The 24812-nt window shown below is 41.0% G+C and overlaps 1 protein-coding gene across 7 annotated transcripts in view; it reads left to right on the top strand.

Annotated features, from left to right (window-relative positions):
• The window catches only part of anks1b (ankyrin repeat and sterile alpha motif domain containing 1B), a 737478-nt gene that overhangs the window by 220239 nt on the left and 492427 nt on the right, over positions 1-24812 (top strand). The gene's annotated exons all lie outside the window — the stretch shown is intronic.

The raw sequence follows: 24812 nt of genomic DNA, 5'->3' as shown, positions 1-24812 counted from the left end.
TAAATACTTGCATTTGATATTTGAAGAAGATCTGTCTTTTCGTTTATTGATTTTGAAATTCTGGAATGTGGATTAATTTTCAGAAGTACAATAGAATGAAGTACATTTTTAAAACTTGCACAAGAAAGTTTAGTAACTTGCTGTCAACATTTTCAGTAAAGTTTGGTTGTCTGGTGCCTGTATATTGAGTACCAGAGGTACTGTGTAGTTCAAAATAATGTTTACACCTTCTAAACATTTTTCTAGTGCAAGACAGTGGTTATTAATTTGAGAGGGTCATTACTCTTGATCCTGGGAGTGTGTCACGTGGAAAGATTGTGGCATCAGGCAGCATGTAACACACACTTATCCCCAGTGCTCCGCATCATACTCTCCATTAAAATAAATCTTAAAACCTGCCTCTCTGAGAAAGCATATGGTCTTGTGCCTTAATACACCCTTACATGGATTAGTGTTGGACTTTGTTTTGTGATGGGCCCCTGTAAAGTGCATTGGAATGTATTATTGCATTAAATGGATTAATGCAAGTTTTTGATGTTTTCACACCACCAACACCTTGTTGTTTGTCCTCCATTTTTGTATCATTGAGGTGACCGACGAAATGTATGTAAAGAGAGGGAGTGTGTTGTGTTCTTCAGCAAAGGTAAGCAAAGTAGAGTGAGCAAGTGGCTTTTCCGGGATTACATGGCTCCCTTTGTGCAAAGTGTCATTAACTATCCAGCTCTCGCTCTGTAGGTCCTGCTTGTGCATTGAGACATGTATTGCAACTACAAAGGGTCCACACTCTCTATGTCTGTTTGGCATTTGACAATACTGATAATGTAGTCCAATGGCCAGGATTATGCCAGTGGGCATTGTGGTTTTTTTTTCTCTGCCAGCTTGTTGAACTTAGCATTAGAACCATAATGAGAAACTGGAGTGTGGCTACTGGGCACCAGGTACAATCAACCTGACTCACAATTGCAGTGTATGCTTTAACAAGAGCCATGCTAACATGAAACAACAGTGAGTACATTATTAACCATTACCTCGGCTTCCTAGCCCATTCTTGGGAGGAGCCATGTAGTATTTCATGGAACTAGAGCTATAATTTGTTGTGTTCTGCTACAATCTACGTAATCTCGCCATTCGCTCTACTTTGAGCAACTGTGTAGGAGGAAGCTGTGAAACATCCAGCACATTGCCTTTCTGCCTGCAGTATGTACAATAGTAGCTTAGCTGCTTGCAGTACTAATGAATGCAATTCCAATTCTTCATTCACCAACTGTCCCACACCATGTTATACATCTGTTACTGGTCACCACAGCATCCTCCCAGCCACAGGGCTGAAATAAAAGACATCTCTAAGACAATATTCTTTATTTCTTACGGAACGGTTGGTTTGTTACAAAAGTCATGTTCACCCTTGATCATTCTGTTGCTGCTGATTCTTTGTGTCATTTCCTCTCCTGATGGTTGTACTCACAGAGCTACCTTGGTTGTTGTTACGTTGCTTGCGAAAAGCTGCAGACACTCACCAGAGGAGAGACACCTTTTGCACACCTCTGTCCCTAGAAGGCCTGGCTTTGGATTGCACCAGCTTGGCATAGAAGGCAGGAGGCTAGGCTGCTGGTGGAGTAGCAATGGTAGGAAGCAGAGCCTGTCATCGTGAAAGAGGGCAACAGGTTTGTGTTCCACATGGCTGCTAGCACAACCCCAGGGTGACCCTTCAGAAATCTGAGCAAGCTGCTGCTGGATGGATTGCTGGTATGGGGCTGCAAGCCCTTTACGACCCTGATAGCCAGGGTGATGACAACAGCAGTTGGAGTTTGCATGGTAACGAGCTGAGCTTTTGTGACTTCAAGTGCAGGACTCGACTGTTGTGTGACTTCTACTGTGTGTTGCACTGGAATTTGAGACATTGACTCTGACTCTGAGGCACTGGTTCATAAAGTAGTGGAGCTGTGAGATATGGGAGACTTGCAACAGTGGAAAGTGTGAGGGTCCAGTGAAGTATGAGTGATAGATCATAGCTCTTGTTGGTAAATGTGTGAGGGTAAGGAGTCACTTGGTGGGGTATGACATTGGTGGATGAATTCATTGACCATGACCACTTAGGTGATGGAATTGAACTTCTTGTGACACTGTATTTGGGTCATTTGAGCTATCTGCTCTGACTTTCTTTTCCAGTGTTTAAGAAGCCTCCTGATTCCCTGTGGATCAAAGACCTCTTTCTTTCCATCCACTTCCTGCACTAAGGCTGAGTCGCAGAACCTTGGAGCCCACTTCATGTCTTTCCCAGAGTGAAGTCATTGACTTCCACCATCTCTTCCTGGGAAAGTGTGCTTCCTCTTTAAGTGCTGCAGGCCAGCCTGAACTTCAAGTTAGCCTTTCAGAATTCGTGACCCCCAGCTTGTACATCATAATTATGGAAGTTAGCAGACATCAGGAAGTTTACTCCTGCCTGCATCAGAAGGGGCTGTCACGTGTTAATCCCAAATTGCAATCCCTGTGCCTGTTTTGGTGGGCGGTAGTGCTATTGAATGTTGCTGCAATGAAGTTTAAGCTTCTGTTATTATCTTGCTTGAAATTTTGTTTCATCTCCTTGAAATTTGCTGAATCTGTTTTTGTTTTGTTGAGGAGGTTTCAATCCATCCCCTACACTGATGCCAGGAATGTCTAACTTAGTAAAATAATCATACACCATTAATACATTGTACATTGAATTCAATCTACTGGTCAGGAATTTGATATAACACGGCATTCATCAATTGCACATTTAATGGGAGGACAAGTTTAAACCACATGTGACCTCTGCACGAGAGATTTAGTTGCTTTGGTTCAATAGCAAACCGACATCAGCTTTTCAATGTTTGTATGCTAGCTGGTGGAATGTTAGCCCTTCACTTAATTTCTAACTGATGAAATGCTAGCACTGGTCACAGAGGAAAGCAGTACAGTGGTCTCCTTAGAATTCTTAAATTTCAATAATTATCCTGGAACTAATTTTATAACTTTTTTTCCCTTAATTATTCTTGTTCATTTTTACCTTGTCATAGTTTTGACTATAGCCCTCAATCCTGTATATTCTTCACCATTTCTGATATTGTTCCTTGCACAGTCTCCATCTGTCAACTTGCTTCTTGTTCTCATTCTTTCTCTGCCATACCATCCAACACTTCTCTCCATAAAGTTCATTTCTCCTGTGGCTTCTGATTTCAGTTAGTTTTGCACAAAATGTAATATTGTATGCCAGAACTGCTATTGCTTGCAATAAATTTTTCACATCAAGTTCAAACAGAAGAAGAGACTTGCAGCTGTATAGTGCCCCATCACACCTCTCAGTAACATTCTAGAGTTCATTCTTTACATTTAATTAATTTGAAAGTTACTTAAACCAATATGGTGCCTAATATATTGACAGCAAGATCACAGAAATCAATGAGATTGTTGGGATATCTCTTTCTGGCATGATAATGTTAGTGACACTTTTGTCTCCATTGGTCAAGAGATATGCAGAATGACACCATAAACTATTATTAAGATTGCTACAGGGACTTATAGCTTCTCGTAAGAAATTTGAAATTGCTGTGACTGACCTAAAACACACGCGACAAGGCTTCATGTTTTAAGACTTTTGCTGGAGCAGGAGACTAAAATCAACAAGGACCGAGCACATTAAACGAAAGAAAAGACTTAATAATGTGACTGAAAACCTCATGTCATATTATACGTCAAACTGCATTCTCTGTAGAATTGTATTATTTTTACAGGAATCGGTCCAAAGTTACTCCAAGCCTTCTACGGGCTCCCTTCTCCCCATTTTACTGAGTGCACATAACATCTCCTGTCCTTGGAAAGTAGCTTCCTGCAGTCTTCTGAAAATCCCTGAACTGACTTAGTGGTAAGACCCACTTCCAATGCCCTTAAATCTGCGCAGGTTCCATTGCCACAGGACCTCCTATCTGTCCATTGTTTCTGCAAGTCTGACAGGGCTAAGTGATTCTCTCTTTGGCTCCAGATATTAAAAAATTGGAACATACTTCCAACTGGGCTTGAATTGGGCCGCTGTCCCCATGGAAATCAGGTCATTTGGGCTTTTTGTCCATCAGAACTGGTAGGAGATCACATGCCCCTGCCCACGATGCCTTTTACCTCTTCAAAGAAATTGCAGTTTTGACAGTTTGAGCCCTCCCTTTGCACTATGTTAGAGTGTCACCTTAGATTATATGTTCAAATCCTGACACAATTTTGAACCCACAACCCTCTGTCTCAGAGGAAACATGGATTACCGAAAAAAAAAGATTAATGAGCTGAACCTGCTGTTTCGCAGGCCAAAGATGAAGGATTATATTGACTGCCAAGTTTAAATTACAAATTTAGATTGATCCGAAAGGAGACAGTCTAAAACATAACCACCTTATAAAGTCTCGCAGGTGTAACACTAGATATAGAGGCTTTCAGCTTAAAATGAGCGAAATCATTTTACTTTCCTCACCCATATTTGTTTAGAAGTGGTTAGGAATTGAATAATCTGTGCTGTATATTGTTTGTCTACAAGTGCTACTTTTTTTTAAGCTTGGAATCAAGCTGCACTGATTTAACTGAGATTTGTTAAGTGACTTTGCCTAAAATGTCTTCATTTACAAAACAGTCAAACTTGTTGAGTGATTTCCTTTCATCATCCTTTGGCTTCCTTTCAAAAACAAGCATACCAGAAACTGTTAGCACACCGGCCAATGTGTTGGAAAAAATACATGACACTTGAACATTCTGTACTTCCCACCTCAGATTCTCATGAGAGTTGATAAAGGAGCTTTCATTTATTGCAGTGTTAATCCCACTGTTAAGGAAAATGGAAATCGTACTTGCGTATATTTTATTTTCTCTTTCGAGCTAATTACATTTTTAACCCTACTAAACATTTAACCGAAATGTGACTTTATTTCTGACACTTCGTCTGTAATAAAAACTACGTTTTGTGTAACACCAACAATGTTAAAGAACTCCCTGTTTGTGATTTCTGTTGTGCCATCATGTTTAGGAAACGCAAGTTAATTATCATTATTGATGTGATGTCAATGTTGCACAATGTATCTTTTAATTGAATATCCATGTCAATCTCACCCGTATAGTTTAAATCAGTGTTAATGCCAGGTAAAGGTCTGCTCATTGACCAATAACAACAACTGTTCTGAATCTTGCAAATACCTTTTTATTGTCCAAAATAGAAAGTTATCATAAACTATAATCCGTCAACCTGCAGCTTGTTTTTAAAATAAAAACCAGATGCATTTAAGACATAGTGAATATGCATGTATTTCCTTCAACTATGGTAATATTGTTATCTTGACATAAAATGTGGACTATTAATCATTAAATACCATTGAATAACTTAAGTGCCTTGGACCTGGGTTTGAGAGAAAACATATTTGGGTGAGAATACGTTTCCACCGGTTGGAGAGACTTGGACCCGAGGACACAGCCAAAGAGTGAAGAGACGACCCTTTAGAACAGAGATGAGGAGGAATTTCTTCAGCCAGAGGGTAGTGAATCTGTGGAACTCATTGTTGCAGAGGGCCTTGGAGGTCAAGTCATTGAGTGTGTTGAAGACAGAGATAGATAGGCTCTTGGTTAGTAAGGGGATCAAGGATTATGGGGACATGGCAGGAGAATGGGGTTAACAAACACATCAGCCAAGATGGAATGGCGGAGTAGACTCATTGGGCCAAATGACCCAATTCTCCTCCCATATCTCATGGTCTTATGGAACCCATAAATGACTGCCACAGTGACCAGATCTGAAAGTAGTCGTGTTCAACAAGAAATTTTTCAATATAACATCTAAATTAGACAGCCGAAACTGTTGACCGCAATCTCAAAGACTATCCAAGGATAACTAAGTATACATTAAAATTTGTCATCTGGAATATTTAGCTCAGCTCTTTATTTAAATCAACCTGTTCAAAGATGTTATTACACATCTATGGAGCAGGTAGGATTTGAACCCAGGCCTTCTAACCCTGAGGTTAGAAGACGCACGACCACTGTGCCGCATAGGCGCTATTCTGAGACCTTGAGGGGATCTTCTGGTGTCTTTCTGGGATTTCCTGATGACAAGTGTGTACAGAAAAGAGTATCCTCCAAAACCTGTTGCGAAAAAGGAATTGCAATACTCATATTTATAATCAAAAGATATATGTGGAGAAATCTGACAATAGATCATCAAGACTCTTCCTCAAAAATGGATTGTCCCCATTGTGGGCCAACAGCTACTATTCACATGTCAGAATCCCTCGCCTGTGTGTGAGAAGCCATGATTGTAAAGTTTGTGGTTTTGCAGCAGAAAACAGTAACATCAAGGAGACAGACTCCTGTCAGAATGTATTATCGTCTGATCTGTTTCTCACTCTGCAGTTTCTCAAGCCAAGACCCCGTCTTTGTCACAAGTTGGAACATCTCCAGAAATAGAGAACTCAAGTGCCATAGCATCCACTCTGGGGAATAAGAGTAAATGCAGGTTAAACAGTGTGTCTCCAGGAGAACAACCAGCATAGTCACAATGCCCAACAGAACTTCAAAATCAATGTAAATTCCTTCACATAAGAGCTGTAACTTTTTTTTTCCGTTCCCTTCCCCCTCCCCATGTCAATCCTACATCATCATCTGTTTGCTCACAGGTTTGTGTGTATGTTATGGGATGGGTTTTTAACTTTTTAATAAGTCTTGTACTCGAGTTAACTAAAATTAACTCCATAATTTTGGCTGACTCAGAGAGGTCTATCTGGCTTGTTTTTCATGTCCTTAATGCATGCTTGTGTACAAATTAAAGTAGGGCAAAAGATGTTATATCAACCTCAGGACTCAGTAGGGAAGAATTTACTCTGGATTTGGTCATAACAACATGGGCGTATCAAAATGAGCAATGAAAGATGGTTAGTCCCACTAATCGGATCATGCAGCCTGATACTGATATGTTGGCTCCCGTATGAGGCAAAAAATGCGAGAGGAAAATTACTGTGCCCAATCTCAGTAACACTCTGGGAAATTACTTCATAATTGCCAAAGGCAGAGGACCAATTTTTTGTAACACAAGAGCCAGATCGACATGCCACAACCAATGAGTAGGTCACATATGATTTAGTAATGAGGTTGGGATGACCTATCAATTCATATTTTCTGCTTTTAAATGCAGAATGATAATACATAGCTAACTGCCTAATCTTATGATTCATGCCTGAATCCAATGATTTAAAAAGAAAACGTTTTTTTATTGGATGCCTGATTTATCATTTAAACATGCAGAAAATTTTGCATTTCTCCTGTGATTCAGACAGCCATCCTTACCACATCTGGCCTATATATGACTCCACAGTGATATTGTTAACTTATAACTGTCCTCTGAATCAGCCACTCATTCAAACCATGTTGCTAAGTCTATTAAAAGGAAACACTGACAGACCACGCAGCATTGACCTGGGCATCAGACAAAGATGCACTCAACTCCAGTGACCCTACAAAGTTCCTTCCACTGATAAGAGGGGACTTGTATCAAAATTGAGAGAGCTGGCACGCAGCCGAGTAAAGCAACAGTTTGACATAATCATGTACATCGAATCATAGCTTTCAAACAATGATCCTGACCCTCCATCACTATAATTAGAAAATGTTCTTTCCCACGAGCAGGACAAAATGACTTAAGCCCATGCTATCATGATGTACAGATAGGACAGGGTTGCCCTGAGACTGCAGTAAGTTTCATAGCATCAGGTCAAAGGTGGATAAGAAAATATGCTGATTACTACTTGATATCCTCTTTCAACTGGCAAGTCGGTATTCCTTGATGTTTCATTCAAACTAGACGAAGCACTGAGAGTATCAATGGCATGTAAAGTATCTAAGCTGGGTGCTTTTAATGTTCGTCACCAAAAGTAACTTGTTTGCACCAGTACTAACTCATTTAGCCATATATATGTTTGCCAGACTGGGCCTCTGGCAGATGATAAGAAATAATACAAGGGATAAAACCTACTTGATCTTCTCTTTACCAATCTACGTGTCACAGATCCATCTATCTATGACAGCACTATTGGCAGTAACCATCTCTTAATCTTTTGTGGAGATGATGACCCTTCTACCACACTGTAGATACCCTTCATTATGTGGCAGTACCACTGTGTGTGACACCAGCGTAGATTCAGAACAGATTGAGAAGCTCTGAAATATAACCTTGTGGTCCAAAATAGTCAACACTCTTCCATTACCATCAGGTCAAGGGAGCAAACCTTATTCAATGAAGGATGTATAAGAAAAGGCATCTGGTCACCAGAAACGAGGCTCTCACCTGCAGCAGCTCCAACAAAGAATGATGTGCATACAAACTACCATAGAAGGCATGACCATAGGAAGCAATCTTGCAAATGACAGATTATATTTAACTCCTGCATTATGGTCACATCTAGCCATGAGAGCTGGTGAACAATTAAATAACAGATGGGAGAAGATTTCATGAATACCGCCACCTTCAGTGATGGGGAGTCCATCAGTTCAGAGCAGAATACAAGGCTGAAATTCCGAATGGATGATCTGTCATTCCCCACTCCTGGAAAGCTTACGTGCACAGATGCTGGTCTTCAACCACTTTTGTTTCCTCCATGTGATATTAAAGAAAAGGCTGAGTGCATTCGAAATAGTAAAGGCTAGAAACCCCAACATCATCCAAGCTGCTTGCTTAGTGCTTGTTCTCTAGAACTGTCAAGCCAAGCTGCAGGACTTCCTCCGGTTAGTTTCCCAGGCCCAAACACCTTCAGCTGCTTCTTCAATAAACTTCCCTCCATCATCATGTCAGAAGTGGGGATGTTTGCTAATGCAGAGTGTTCAGTACCATTTAAAACTCCTCAGATAATGTGTCCACGTGCAACTAGACTAGGAAGAATATTCATACCTGGGCAAGATCTGCAATTAACAATTGTTCCACGCGAGTGTCAGGCAATGGTTATTCCCAATCAGAAACAACCACTTGCCTCTTTGCATTCATTCAAATAGCATCATCATCAAATCACCACCAGCAGTTCCTTAGGGGTTACCATTGAACAGAAACTGGACCAGTTGTATCAATGCTGTAGTTACAGATGCAAATCAGAGGCTGCTAATTCTACGGTAACTTACGACTATCTATGAAGGCAAAATTACATGCATTCTTCCTCCACTGGGAGCACAAAGTGAGTGCAGCAAGTTACTCATGTTTCTTGGATAGCATCTCTCAATCCTTGAGTTCTACCGTATAGGAGAAAGGCAGCCAAACCCATGGAGATACCTTTGCCTGCATGTTCCCCTTCAAGCGTCACGATTGTATCACCATTCCTTCATTGTCACTGCAGCAAGATCTTGGAGTACTCAAAACAGCATCAATCCGTCAGAGTTCAATAATATTACTCACCACCTCCATCCACAATGTCTTATCAGCGATGGCCACATCCTGTGAATGAATTTTTAAAAGTATGACAAAACGCAAAAGTCATTGCTTTTGGGTGCACTGTCGGCATTGTACATATGGCACTACGTAATAAAAATGTCAAACTGCCAGATGACATGCAGCAAAAGCCTCCATTCACAACATTCAAGATGCCATCCAGTGTACACATTCCATGTTCCTCATGCACAAAGACCCCAACTCCACCTATACAAAAAACACAAAGCAGCCTTTGTGTATCCACACATTCCAAGCTCTGCACACCAAACAAATTTAAATCACCCTTCTCGAGAGTTCCAATCCCGTCTACACAAGTTCCAATCCAACCCAGTATTGTAATTTTATTCCTTGCCTGCCCAAAAATGTCAACCCCTGGCTAGGCAAAATGCCAATCTTTGCGTACATAAAAGACTGCCTGACCTTTGAACACTGGCATATTTTGGTGCTGTCCAGGACCAGAAGACCATTCCCTGTCTGCAACCATTGGCCATTCTCTCAGCCTAGGAAGTAGAAGCAAGCCCAGATTTTCAATGGAAGAACAACACCTTAATTGCATTTAAATAGCCCCTTTAAAGTTGTAAAATGTTTGAAGATGTTTCATATTTGTGAACAAAATTTAACAGTGCCACAATCAGGAGGGTTTAGAACAGATGACCTAAATGTTGGTCAAAGAGAGTGGTTTCAAGGAACATGTTAAGAAATTTTAAGGAACATCCTAAACGTGCCAGTTAATGTCATTCTTGAGGCCTAGTTTCAACCCTCAACCAAACCCTGCCCCTGCATACCCTGTTCCATCCAATCCAGCTACCAGTAACCATAGTTATTCAGAGATGCAACAAACAAGATGTAATTTTTCCCTTCCATGAAGAGGACTGAATTGGGTGACTGGAGTCTAATGTATTGCCCCCTTCTTGGCATCTCACTATTTAAATTGTGGATGAGCAGGTTCATTCGAGACCTTTTTGACCTGCCACCAATTAAGGCCCTTACACAGTCAATTAGGGGCCTCAATTCATCAACTGCCTGATTACCTGCCTTTCTGACGAATTAGGAAGTGGCTAGTCTCCTGACTGGGAAATTGGTCAACTTGCCTGTAGGGTTGGGGGAGGGTCTGCAAGCTGGGTGCAGTTTAAGGATTCCATGTGCAGTGTGTAAATATGGTTGTGACTCTGCCTGATAGTCTGCATGCTGTACACACACAATCAGTTGGCGTGTGCAATGTCTGTTCCATAACTTATAAAGTCTCCTACTGTGTTAAATACACTAATTTATGGAGTTAATAAATTCTGAATAAACAATTGATTATCATTAATATGTCACACCACCAAATAACAATTACATTATAAAACATCTCGCAACACTTTTGAGAGATGCGATAGTGCTACATAAATGCTGGTTTGCTTTGTTTGTATTTCATTGAGCCATCATGATATCTCTCTCTAGAAGTTCTGAAATAAGACTCAAATTTTTAATATTAGTATTCTAATAGAATGTTTTAAACCTGCACACTTAATATACAAATCACACAAATGTTTAATCTGAAAACATGGCAAAATGTCAAAGGTCAGATGTAAACATCTGTTTAACTGAACCCAAACTCCAATATCAGAAAGTCAGTATTCTTTCCGAATCTTAGAGTTGTAAACGGAATTTGTTTTTGTCCCCCAGTTTCATGCCTCAAGTCTTCAATCAAAAATTATAGTTCTTGGGATATTGGAATAATATTGAGCTAATTAAAGTGTAGCCCGTGATCTCAGTGGGGAAAAAAAAATAAGAAACTGATCAGGTGTCATAAATAAGGGAAAGGAGAACAGCTGATGCACAGAAAAAGCAGCATTTTAGTAAATAAAGACTACCCTTGCTAATTTTTTTTGGAATAGTTCGATCTGACGTCACAAATCATTCCCAGGAACAGAACTACCATTGACTGCAGTTCACTTTTTAACCAGGAGTTCTAATTTGCAATAGTGACAAGAAAGGAAAAATTTTGGTCTTCAGAATGACAGTGCAAAAACTTGACACTTGTCAGATCTATCATTTCAGGATGTGGAGCTGTAGTCAGAGTGGAAATTGTGGGGGAACGCTTTGGAGTTTACATGACAACTCAAGAATGTGGGAATGCACATTTATAGTGATTCTTTTCTGTCAAGATCTGTGTATTTCCTTGCATGGAAGATTTGTTCCGTTAGTAATGATTTACAACTGGAATGTTGAAGGTCATTAGCCGGGGAAAGTCTTTGCTCAATGAGCCTAAATTTAAGAGTATATGATGCAAAGAAATGATTAAATAACTTGTGCCCCATGATGAAACAGTGAACCACTGAGGGACATATGTGAGCACCCTAGCTCAGATTTGGTATGCTTTTGGGAGCTTAAGTTTGCTGAATCAATGAAAATCGGGTTGATCAGGATTCCATGATTATGTGCAGTCAGCAAACATTGTCAATGTTTTTCTATTCCTGGATAAACAAATATATTTATTTGTTTTAAAAAGAAAAAGTGTTTCAAAGCTTTTATTCATTGGTGCATGGGATACGGATGTCGTGGCATAAGCTGTCAGTTATTGTTCATCGCCTATTGCTGGCGCTAAGAGGGAGGGCAAGCTGTCTTAATGGCTTTCTCGGGCCACTTAGAGTTCACTATATCCATGGAGTTCTGGAGTCACATACTGGCCAGAATGTTCAGATGGCATATTTAATTTGCTAAAGGACAAGAATGAACCAGATGGGTCTCATTGTCACCATTAGTGATACCAACTCTTCATTCCTATTCTGTTTAAATAACTGAATTTAAATTTCCCAGTTGTATTGGTGGGATTTGAACTCATGTTGCTGTATCAATAGTCTAGACCTTAGAGTCAGTAATTCACTACAGTAATCCAGTAATGTCACCATTATGCTACCATACTTGGTGATCTTCAGAATAAAACGTTTTACAACTTAGTTTTGCTTCGAAGACAGGTGTCCATGTGCAGTCAATGAGTAACCAAAGCATGGGATTATTACCTTAAAATGCTGTCAATCGGCACACTTTTCCTGTTACATAAATTCATGTTGTCTTGCCTTTACCATATATTTTCTGTCAGCTTTCTTTGCCATTATAAATCCCTATGTCCATACTAACATTTGATTTCATAAATGCATAACTTTGAAATGAGACCTGAAATAAATCCTTCTGCCCCAGTCTACTTCCCTGGTGTAGGAATAAGGAATTTCCAATCTCTGAAAGCAAATACTCCAGGATGTCAATCCAATGTTGAATACATTTGACAAATGACTTTTCCAATGCAGTGTGTAGCAGTCTTTTCTGGTGGGGTATGAAGCTTTGGGAGCAAAGAAAGCTATTGTATGGATTTTTAATTGAGAGGAAGCCCAATTTCCTAGCTTCGAGCTGGGAACAGAATGTGATTGCACTCCTGCCAAGGAGAACTGCTGTGCAGCATGGATCAAAGTTTAGGCTGGATCAGATCTATCTCCTCTCATCTCACCACTGATGGCTTTTCCAGAGAGCTACTGTGCTCCCTTACTTTAGTTCAGGAGAAATTTCTCTTTATCAAAACAACAATAGTTGAAATCATAAGAGTGACACTCCCATCCACCACGCCAGTTTCTGGGCTGTGGACAGATGTGAAAACGATTAATATTTTGGATGGCTCCCCAGGGTAATCCAACACATAACCTATTCGAACTGGGTGTAGCCTGTGTCCCTAAACTGCTCTGTTCTACAGGAATCCAATCTACTAAAAACTCTTTTGTTGTTGAACTAACATATTCCAAACAAGTACCTTGTTATCCTTGTTCTTTGCTTGTATTTCTCAAAACTAATTGATATGAAAGAAATCATATTATGCACATTTTAAAATGCCTATTTTATACAGTTAAGCTCCTTTCCACTGTTCAGAATTAATTTTTAACTAAGCTGCAGAAACAGATTGCTTTTACAGTAATTCTGTCCAAAACCTTTCCACAAACTTAATTGTAACATTTGTATTATGATGGAGGAATCTGGAGAAACAAAATCTTCATTCTCCATAAGCATATGATTTTACAACCATCTGGTCAGTCTGTCTGTGCTCACATGTTTAGTCAAGATTGTGCTGAAAAATATTCAGCATTATAAAAACAGCAAGATTAATGGACTTTTGCTTTGCTATTTTATCCTGCTATTTTAAGTCCTTCTCAAAAGGGAGGTCTTGGCATAGTGGTATTGTCAATGCGTAGTGACCCAGGTAATTTGCTAGGGACCTGCTTATGAATCGTACCACAACAGATGGTGAATTTTGATGCTTCCAATTTAAAAACATCTGAAATTGAAAGAGTAATGATGACCATAAAACCATTGTTGATTGTCATTAAAGCCCGTCTGGTTCACTAATGCTCTGTAGGGAAGGAAATCTGTCATCGTTGGCTGGGGCTACATATAATTGCAGACCCACAGCATTGTGATTGACACTTAACTGCCGTTTGAAATGACTTAGAAAGCCACTCATTTGTATCAACTGTTAAAAAGTCTCAGACAAAAAAGGAATGAAACCAGATGGGCCATCTGGCATTGACTAAGGCAACAGAAACAACAGTGGCCCTGTCAACTGTGCTGCAGTTTAAGGATGCAGACATTATACTGCAGTTGTGCAAAACCTTAGTTAGACCCCACGTAGATTTTTATGAGCAGATCTGGGCACCACACTTTAGGAAGGATGTTTTTGGCCATGGAGGGAGTCCAACGCAGATTTACAAGGATGATACCTGGACTACAGGGTTATATTATGAGGAGAGATTAGATAAATTAGACATTTATTCTCTTGAATTGAGAAGGTTAAGGGTGACCTTATCAAGGTTTTCATGGTATTAACAGGGAAAGACTTTAGATAAACTATTTCCACTGGTTGAAGCTTCTAGAACCGGGCATAGTCTAAGAATTAGGGCCGGGCCATTCAGGAAAGATGTTAGAAAGCACTTCTACATGCAAAGAATAGTGGAGGTTTGAAACTCTTTTCCTCATACACCAGTTAATGCCAGTTCAGTTGTTAAATTTAAATCTGTGCCAGCCAAACTTTCGTGAAGAGAGTGTATTAAAGGATATGTGCCCAAGGCAGGCATATGGAGTTATGCCAGAGGTCAGCCATGATCTTATTGAATAGTGGAGCAGGCGTGTGGGGCTGAATGGCCTACTCCTGTTCCTAAGTACCCCTGCAAAGTCCCGCTTACTCCAACACTGAATCCAGACACCATGATGTGTCAAATATCGCGAGGAAATCTTCTGGTTACCAAATAGCCACCAACCCCACTTCAGTTAATCAAGGAGTACTCCTCAATGTTAAATAGCACTTAGAGGAAGCACCGAGGGTGGTAAGGCTGCAGAATTTATTCTGGGTAGGAAACTTCAATGTGTATTACAAGGAGTGTCTCAGCAGCAGCACCACTGATTAGGTTGGGTCCTAAAGGACGATGTTGCTAGACTGGCCCTGTGGTAGGAGGTGTGGAAATCAACGAGAGAAATACTTTCTTGACCTTATCCTCAGCAGTCAATCTGTTGCAGATGCATTTGTCCATGACAGAATTGGTAACAGGGACCATCGTATAGTCCTTGTGGACTTAAGTATTGCCAACACATTGAAGAGACCCTCCATCATTTTATGTGACGCTATCACCGTGCTCACTGGGATAAATTTCAAACAGATCCAGCAATTCAAGAATGGCAACGATGAGGCGATGTGCAGAATTGTCCTCCAACACAATCTAGAGCCTCACAGCCCAGCATATCTTCCCCTCAATCATCACCATCAAGCCAGGGGATCAACCCCGGTTCAATGGAGAGTGCAGGAGGGCATGCCAGGAGCAGCACCAGGCATACCTGAAAATGAGGTGTCAACCTGGTGAAGTTACAACACAGAGATAACAAGGTGCAGGGCTGGATGAACACAGCAGGCCAAGCAGCATCAGAGGAGCAGGAAGGCTGACGTTTCGGGCCTAGACCCTTCATCAGAAATGGGGGAGGGGAAGGGGGTTCTGAAATAAATAGGGAGAGACGGGGAGGCAGATAAAAGATGGATAGAGGAGAAGATAGGTGGAGAGGAGACAGACAGGTCAAAGAGGCGGAGATGGAGCCAGTAAAGGCGAGTGTAGGTGAGGAGTTACGGAGGAGATAGGTCAGTCCAGGGAGGACGGACAGGTCAAGGGGGCGGGATGTGGTTAGTAGGTAGGAGATGAGGGTGGGGCTTGAGGTGGGAGGAAGGACAGGTTAGGGAGGCGGGGACGAGCTGGACTGGTTTTGGGATGTGGTAGGGGGAGGGGAGATTTTGAAGCTTGTGGAGTCCACATTGATACTATTGGGCTGCAGGGTTCCCAAGTGAAATAGGAGTTGCTGTTCCTGCAACCTTTGGGTGGCATCGTTGTGGCACTGCAGGAGGCCCAGGACGGACATGTCGTCTGAGGAATGGGAGGGGGAGTTGTTCAGTGCGAACCGAGCGTAGGTGTTCTGCAAAGCGCTCCCCAAGCCTCCGCTTGGTTTCCCCGATGTAGAGGAGGCCTCAACGGGAACAGCGGATGTGGTATACCACATTAGCAGATGTGCAGGTGAACATCTGCTTGATGTGGAAAGTCTTCTTGGGGCCTGGGATGGGGGTGAGGGAGGAGGTATGGGGGCAGGTGTAGCACTTCCTGCGGTTGCAGGGAAAAGTGCCGGGTGTGGTGGGGCTGGAGGGGAGTGTGGAGCGGACAAGGGAGTCACGGAGAGAGTGGTCCCTCTGTAAAGCAGATAAGGGTGGGGAGGTCGGATTGCAGATGGCGGAAGTGTCGGAGGATGATGCGTTGGATCTGGAGGTTGGTGGGGTGGTACGTGAGGACAAGGAGGATTCTTTTTTGGTTGTTATTGCGGGGAGGGTGTGTGAGGGATGAGTTGCGGGAAATGCACATCTGCTAATGTGGTATACTGCATCCGCTGTTCACGTTGTGGCCTCCTCTACATCGGGAAACCAAGCGGAGGCTTGGGGACTGCTTTGCAGAACACCTACGCTCGGTTCGCACTAAACAACTGCACCTCCCAGTCGCAAACCATTTCAACTCCCCCTCCCATTCCTCAGACGACATGTCTATCCTGGGTCTCCTGCAGTGCCACAACGATGCCACCCGAAGGTCGCAGGAACAGCAACTCATATTCTGCTTGGGAACCCTGCAGCCCAATGGTATCAGTGTGGACTTCACAAGCTTCAAAATCTCCCCTCTCCCTACTGCATCCCAAAACCAGCCCAGCTTGTCCCCACCTCCCTAACCTGTCCTTCCTCCCACCTATCCCCTCCTCCCACCTCAAGCCCCACCCCCCATCTCCTACCTACTAGCCTCATCCCGTCCCCTTGACCTGTCTGTTCTCCCTGGACTGACCTATCCCCTCCCTAACTCCCCACCTACCCTCACCTTTACTGGCTCCATCCCTGCCTCTTTGAACTGTCTGCCTCCTCTCTACCTATCTTCTCCTCTACCCATCTTCTATCCGCCTCCCCCTCTCTCCCTATTTATTTCAGAACGCCCTTCCCCTCCCCCATGTCTGAAGAAGGGCCTAGGCCCGAAACGTCAGCCTTCCTGCTCCTCTGATGCTGCTTGGCCTGCTGTGTTCATCCAGCTCTACACCTTGTTATCTCATACAATATGGCCCGTTCTATTCAGAAGGTTAAATGGTGGGGTTGGGAGCAATTTCAATCCTTCTGCAGCTTTGTGTCCATTTTGAATGGATATTGTCAAGACGAAAAACAGACTTAGTTCCAACCTCCAGCCTCATGTCTATCCTCAGCTGTTAATCAAGACAGACAGTGATCCTGCTGGAAACCAGCAGGAGTTTCATTACCTATTGCAAGGTTTGGACCAGTCGCACTCCTGAGTTCCTGAAGAAATTTTTAATCTTCAGTGATAAATTAGTTCATTTTTTATGGGCAACAAAAGGTGGAATCAACATGCTTCAGTGGAAGTTCAAGGGTCAGCTGGGAGCAGGACTGAGTATTGGTAAATTTTAATGATTTAGTAATTTTAAAACATTAGAAGCACCTGAATTATCTTCCGTGTCTCAGTCCAGTTCCACCCTCCACCTTCCACCCATTAAGTGTGTCACAGCAAGGCCAAGCTCAGTGTGCATGCTATCAGAATTCTTGCCCTTCCATTGGAGAAAATTGGCTGTCAAAACATGGGCGTCTCTGTTTAAAACTACTTTGCCATGTTACCCATCAAAATGGTGATGCTCCTTAATTAATGTTAAGAATCTGTTGCGATCAGACCCTAAGCTGCCTTATATGTTGAAGACCAAACTTATGCCTATGCTTGTACAATGAAAGAATGCCACCCATCAAAATAAACGGTTTGAGGAACATGTGAAACAATATTGACACGTTAACTGGTGCAGAAAATGAGAATCCCTTTATAGTCCCTTTATTACCATCTGCTCTTGGCATGTGTTGGAATGATTTACAAGTTAACACTGAATGCTGTTATTACTGTTTGGCCACAGCATGAACATTCCTTCTTGCAGGCTAAGTCAAAGTTTGGATAAACTTCTATCCCTGAATCTAAACTCGGGACAGATGGTGTATCTGGTATGTATTATCAATATGATTCTTAATCCAGGGTCAACAGAGGAACTCCGATTTATCTCTTAGTTTTTTTAAAAACATTATTATTAATGATTCATCAACTTGTTGTCAATAACCAGCTGAAACTTGAATTTCTTACAATCCATTTAACATCTCCCCCTTTTCAATCCCTTGACATGCTTCAGGGACAAGTTTCTCAGCTGGGATGTTGCACTATTATGGACTCTGAATTCAGCTGAAAGAATGAGTGTGATTCAAGCCTGGTGACATGTTGACCTTACTTTGGCTGTCATTCAGATTGGGTATCCTTCAGATCCCTCTGAAATTCTTATCTAATGTGATAGCAGTGTTCCATTTGCTCGAAGAAAGAGATATTCCAAATAGTCCCATAATACACAATGTGAAAAGTACTTCTGTTTCAAAGACACATATTGCTTTTAGATTTTATATGGACGACATTGGATTTCTCAAAATGAAATAAATTTTTGCCTTTTCCTGCTCTAAAATATTGAGTACTTCATTTATCAAGTTGCAATTTGCCTGTCAGTAAGAAAATTACATCAATTGTTAATGGCTAAAATTAAATAAAAAATCAGTGGAAGCATATTAAATGTATTCAAGACACAACCTTGTGTCTTTCTGAAAAAGAATTAACTTTCTTTTTGCAATCACTTGGAATAATATCATAGTCCAGATCTTCCATAATGTATATTTGGTATTTTATACCCTTTGCAAGTTAGGTTTCCTAGTTCCTGTGTCTGCCTTTAAAAATGTAGACATTAGGAAGATGTAAAATGAAGAAGCCCATTCAGACCTTAAGCCTGTTGTACCATTCATTTTGATCACGGCTAATCTACATCATAATTCCATTTATCCACCTTTGTTCCACTTCCCTAAGTAACTATACTTCACCTAAATTTATCAAACTTCGTTTGAAGTTCTTAAATGATCTAGCCTCAACAGCTGAGTTATACTGTTGTATTACAAATGAAGAGACTGAACAACCATATTGATAGGCATTGGCAAATTATTGCTAGCACATAGTCAGACTGTGGTTGGTAACTCATTTCAATTTTTGAGTGAGAATGTTGTAAAATGGCAAGCTCAGGATTTTAGTGAAAAAAAACTATCCAACTGAATATCACAAACTGATCTCTTGTTTTTGTAATAAGGGAAAACAAACTGGCCCATACCCTGCTCTAATTCACTGTTATCTTCTCTCTTGATTTAAAGGTTTGCTTTCCGTTCTTAATTTATTGTGACAACATCTATTCAAGCTACCTACTCCCACCAAAATAATTGGTGGAAAGATTTAATGTAAAATGCCAATCGTAGTATTTGTTTAAAAATAACAGTAACATTGGTATTTTCTGTTTTTGACTAATTGATTTTATTAGATGGACTGTCATGGAAAATTCCACAGCAATGGGCCTTGTAATCTTTTGTTGGAAGAGTTTACTGTAGCTGTGCTGAAATTGAGTTTTACAAATACTGGAGTGCATATTCGTTTCTTGCAAATACTTGAATGTTATTTTTGCTCTCAGCCTCTCAGTCATTCCAAGTCAATTTCCTTTGAGCAAGGTTTAGCGGCATTTTAAAAATACTTAAAGTAAAGATTCACCGATGCAGCGAAAATTCACATAATGAGCTATAATAAAAAGGGTAGCAACCTCCTGGGGTAAGCTCTGTGAAAGTTAGGTACTTGGCTTGAGAGGTGACTAATTACTTTGTCCAATTCAATGAGTTAATCTGAAAACAGCCTTTTGGAGTACTCTCAGAGCAGCTTATTTACTGAGTGGGTTTGTTCTAATGCCATCAGCCTAATGGATTCTTTGAAGCATCCTCGTTCTTGAGTATCGCTGAGGAGAAGTTTAACTTCCATCAGGCAGTCAAAAAGCGAATTCTCATTTTCCATCTTGCCTGAGTTTGCCTTCCACTGGCAGATTGCTATCAGCTGGAGTTTTATTTTTATTAAAAATACAAAAGGTGAAATGATTGCTGTGTGATCAAATTGATGGGAAGTATTTTTCTTCATATTTTGCAAATTATGTAATCAGTTTACTTTTAAATGAGAAATCATTTAAGCTTTTGTTCCAAAAATTCACAATCTGAATGCTTTTTGAAAATGAAACACTTCTGCCCCTATATACACATTACATAGAAACATAGGCAAGTAAATGACCAGAATAAACAGCAAATAAATTCCCATAAAATATTATATCCTATGTCATCTGTTATATTCCCCTATCATTTTATTTTTCTCCAAATACTTATGCAGGCTTTGATACAAGAGCATTCTCTGTTGTAGGTATCTTAGTTGCGTTGTTATGGTTAGGGTATTCAAATGGAGGGTATTGATTGATTAAGTTTCTTCAGCACATATAGAGAGACACTGAAGCAGAGTTTTTTTAAAAGCAGGAGAATGGGTGTGTTAGGCATCAATTAATTTGCTATCTCCACCACTGAGACAACTTGCTGTACTGCACTCCATTCAGATTGTGAAGAGCTGCCTGGCTAGCCTCTTGGCCTTCACCCAGATCTTGACAGTGACTACCTGCCAATCAGAGGCCTGCAGTTTCTGAGGGGATCCAACAGTGGGAAGATAGGACTTTTCCTCACAGCCAGTGTAGGTTGTAGGGAAAGCGGGTAGGAGGCAAGAGCAGTTAGTGGCTTTTAGAGGCTATTGCTTTGCCCTTCAGTTACTCATATTTCCCTCGATTGGGATAAATGGAGGTCTCTTGACAATCCAGAACGCAGTTTGTCCTGGCCACCCAGACATGAAACCAGCCACATTTCTCACCTGCCAGGAAGGTAAGTAATTGGAAGGTGGCAAGTTGAGGCCCTTAACTAGCTGTTAATTTGTGATCTAAGGGACCTCTCTGCTTGAGAGTTGAGAAAGTCTCCTTGGATCCACTTTCAGCTAAGGAAACGGGTAGATGAATAGACAGTCATTTACCGCTTTCCTAAGCCACACTTGTAGGGTTTCACAGAGTGATCACAATGTCAACTGATGGCTTGGGTCATTGAGAATCTGGGGTGGGGGTGTGGGTAGGGGTGGGGGATGTCTCCCCTAGTTGGAGTTGTCATACCTGGTACGACGGGAGATGGTTGTGGTTGTGATGGCGAAATCCGTTATCTCAGCTCTGGGGACATGTCTGCAGGAGTAACCTTTTCTGAGATATTATTGCATGCATCTGGAGTAGTTGTGACCTGGAACACTACCATCATGCCAGAAGAGAGTAGTTCCTCAGGGTAGTGTCCTAAGCTTAAGCATTTTGATCTGCTTCAACAATGATTGTCCTTCCGCCATTAAGGTCAGAATTGGGGATGGTCATTGATGTCTCCACAATGTTCCACACCATTTGCAGTTCCATGGATACTGAAGCAGTCCATGGCCAAATGCTACAAGATCTGGACGATATCCACGTTTGGATTGAGGAGTGGCAAGTAACATTCACGCCACATAAATAATTGTGATACCTCGCCAAGCAGAACCGTGGGCAAACACAGGCCTTTGGCAAGGTACCAGGCATTGTACCTGAAGAGGGATAGAGACTGCACAAGAAATTGTTTGTCTAGATCCATAGAGGCCAACCAAAAGTAAGAGGCACCTTTTTCAGAATGACCACCCAAGCCATCAATGGGAAAACTGTTGCATCTTGATGTGGAGCTTGATTTCACAGTTACAGGAGGAAGTGTTTCCTTTGGGGAAATGTGTTGGAAAAGTTGGTGTTCATCATGTCCAAGAAATACAGCTTCCATTAAAGCTTTACCAGAATTATCCTTGGCCCTGTGCAAGTATTTTCTGAACAACAAAAAAAGCAGCGAACATCAGGAAAATTGACGGTGAGTGCTGTTTGGTGCTGCATAGGCAGCACTGTGGAATATCTACCATTGCTGAGAGAATCGACTTTACACAGAGACTTGAGGCTGTGGAATTAACTGCCAGGATTAATACTCAAAATGGAAACTCAGTATTCAAGATTACATTTGATAGGTAATGATGGAAAAGGCATTGAAGGATATGTTGATAGGGTGTTTCTTTCTGTTTGAGATAAATGCAGTGTGCCCTGCTTGGGCTGAAAGACCTATTTCATTGTCCTAGTTTATGCCTAAGGGTGGCAGATAATGAATGTAACTGACATTGGTAAATGCCTGTCTTGTATTGGCAATAAAAAGCCAGCTTTCTTTGGGAATGGGCTCTGCTCTCTTGTGAATTACCTTGTGAAGGATGGAAGTAAGAATTGATTATTCGCTTAAAGTGTTGTTGCTGTTATTTTGACAATCAGGTTTGCCCTGCTTTGCGTGTAAAGTTCTCTGATCTCGCAATACATTGTCAAAAATTGTTTGAGAGTAATTGTCTTGCACGGAGGTTATTTATTCCTATCACTGTTCAAAGATGCTTGTGCTTCCTTGCATTTCACATTTCCTGACTTTGATAATATCTTGCGAAAAGCTGTCTTATCTTTTTTGAGGCAATTTTACTCCTTTGGCTTTCAAAAACAGTCATAGTTTTGCATTTAGCTCAACATAAATCATGAGTTGCAGTCGTAGTTTTGTAGCCAACAAATTAAAAGACACTGAGGAACTGTAATAATAGTTAAAACCTGTTTCAACTGTGCATCTCTTTCGGTATGCTGTATACCTGATTAACCAAGTGCTTTACAATGCATTAGGCTTCATGAATTGATACCTAATTAGTCATTGCATTGATTTCTGGCATGTAAGCTGAAACCCACAACTGCACAAATAATGACAGCCTGCTGTATAATTACAGTGTAAAACAATTCAAGTGTGGGAACATCCTGTTCCGATACCTATCATGCATTAATTCCAATGGCAGACATTGATAAAATATGAAATGGTGGTCGGAGGGCTGGCCAGAATGGATATATGCTGACTCACTAAATGGTCTTGGAATACATGGTACTGTGCATGATGTATTAGAGGTTACTGCATTGTAGAGGCAAGGCAGGTGGCCTAAAGTGATAAGTGGAATTTCAGTGACAGTCAAAATATTTCGAGGAACGTTTGTGAAAAACAAATTTAAAGTAACTTAATAGATTTCTGACTGGCCTTGGAGCCAATGACTAATTTTGTATGATTGGTACTTAATGTGTGTAATACAATTGCTGGACATTTTCATAAATATATTTAGTTAATCACAGATTTCCCATGTAATGTTGCCTGGCAACCCAGGATCCTTTCTTTAATTCTGTTTCACTCATCAAACTTCTCAGACTTCTCATATCATTGAGAATCAACTTGTCTTTTCAAATCCTTCCAAAGTCCCATGTCTCCCTACTTCTCAGCTTAATATCCTTGAGCACACTTTACTTTTTCAACAGTGCTGTACTTCCTGTTTTCTCTCTCCCTGCTCCTTGATGCCTTCTGCTTCTGCCATTATATACATATGTTATCATCCCAGCCTTTGGTAATACGTGACAAGTCAGATCCCAGAATGAGTGGCTTGATAGCTCATTAGTTTCAGTTTTTTCTATTTGTTTACTGTGGGACTAATCACTGAATATATTCACATGAAGCTTCAAGTGTTCTTCTAACAAAAAACATATTTGTTATACAAAAGGAAATAAAACAAAACGTGCTCTGTATCTATATATGATCACTTAGAAAGATTTTAACATTAGCAGTAAAAACAAAGATTCTACCTTTCCCCAGTAATATCCTTTACAGATATTCAATCCCAGTGAAATGTCATTCCCATCTTGACAACTGCATAATTTCTTGCTCAATTGCCTCTTTCCAGTCCTGTTCCTTGGATTGTTGAAGCAGCTTAAGGCTATCTGTGCTGCTGGACATTTAGAGCACAGATTACAGCAGATACTGTGAAAAAGGGGTGTATGCCTGCTCCTAATTATCCAGCACTAGGTAAAATACCGCAGATGCTAGAAATCTGAAACGCACACAGAAAATGTAGGAGAAACCCAGAAGCCTGGTATCATCTGTGGAGGGAGAAAGAGTTAACTTTTTGAGTCAAATGTGACTCTTCAGAATGTTTTCAAGAAGGGTCACTGGGTTTGAAACCTGCTGAGTCTCTCCCGCATTTTCCGTGTTTGCTGCAGTAGCAGGATCTTGTTATATTCGAGCTATGGGGAAGGTGATCCTTTGGTGATATTATCACTGGAGTATTAATCCAGAGACCTGAGGTAATGCTCTGGGAATGCAGGTTGGAATCCTATCACAGCAAATGGTGGAATTTGCAGTCAATAAAAATCTGGAATTGAGTATAAAAAGGACCATGAATCCATTGTCGATTGTCAGGAAAAACCCATCTGGTTCACTAATTTCCTTTAGCGACGGAAACTGCCATCCTTACCTGGTGTGGCCTACATATGACTCCAGACCTACAGCAATGTGGTTGACTCTTAACTGCCCTCTGGGCAATTAGGGATGAGTAACAAATGCTGGCCTAGCTAGATATGCTCTCATCCCATGAATGAATAAAATAAATGCTCTGCATTTCTGAAAAAGTAGTGATCTGCTGGAATTGTGGAATTCTTCCTGAAGACGACAAAGTCGGAGTGCTTTGGCAATCTGACTGTAATAACTAAGTGACTCCATGATTTTAAAAAAAACAGGATAAGGTGTACAAGCAGAGCAGCCTGGAGTGAAGCAAAATGAACAGGTGGAGATTTGAAAGACCAAGAGCTACATTTTATTAAAAACCAAAAGAACTGCGGATGCTGTAAATCAGGAACAAAAACAAAGTTGCTGGAAAAACTCAGCAGGTCTGGCAGCATCTGTGAAGGAGAAAACAGAGTTAAT

This window comes from Rhincodon typus, chromosome 22 (genome assembly GCF_021869965.1).
Source record: "Rhincodon typus isolate 14 chromosome 22, sRhiTyp1.1, whole genome shotgun sequence".
Lineage (NCBI taxonomy): Eukaryota > Metazoa > Chordata > Chondrichthyes > Orectolobiformes > Rhincodontidae > Rhincodon > Rhincodon typus.
Note: the sequence above shows the minus strand (reverse complement) of the source record. Positions and strands in the feature narration are given on the sequence as shown.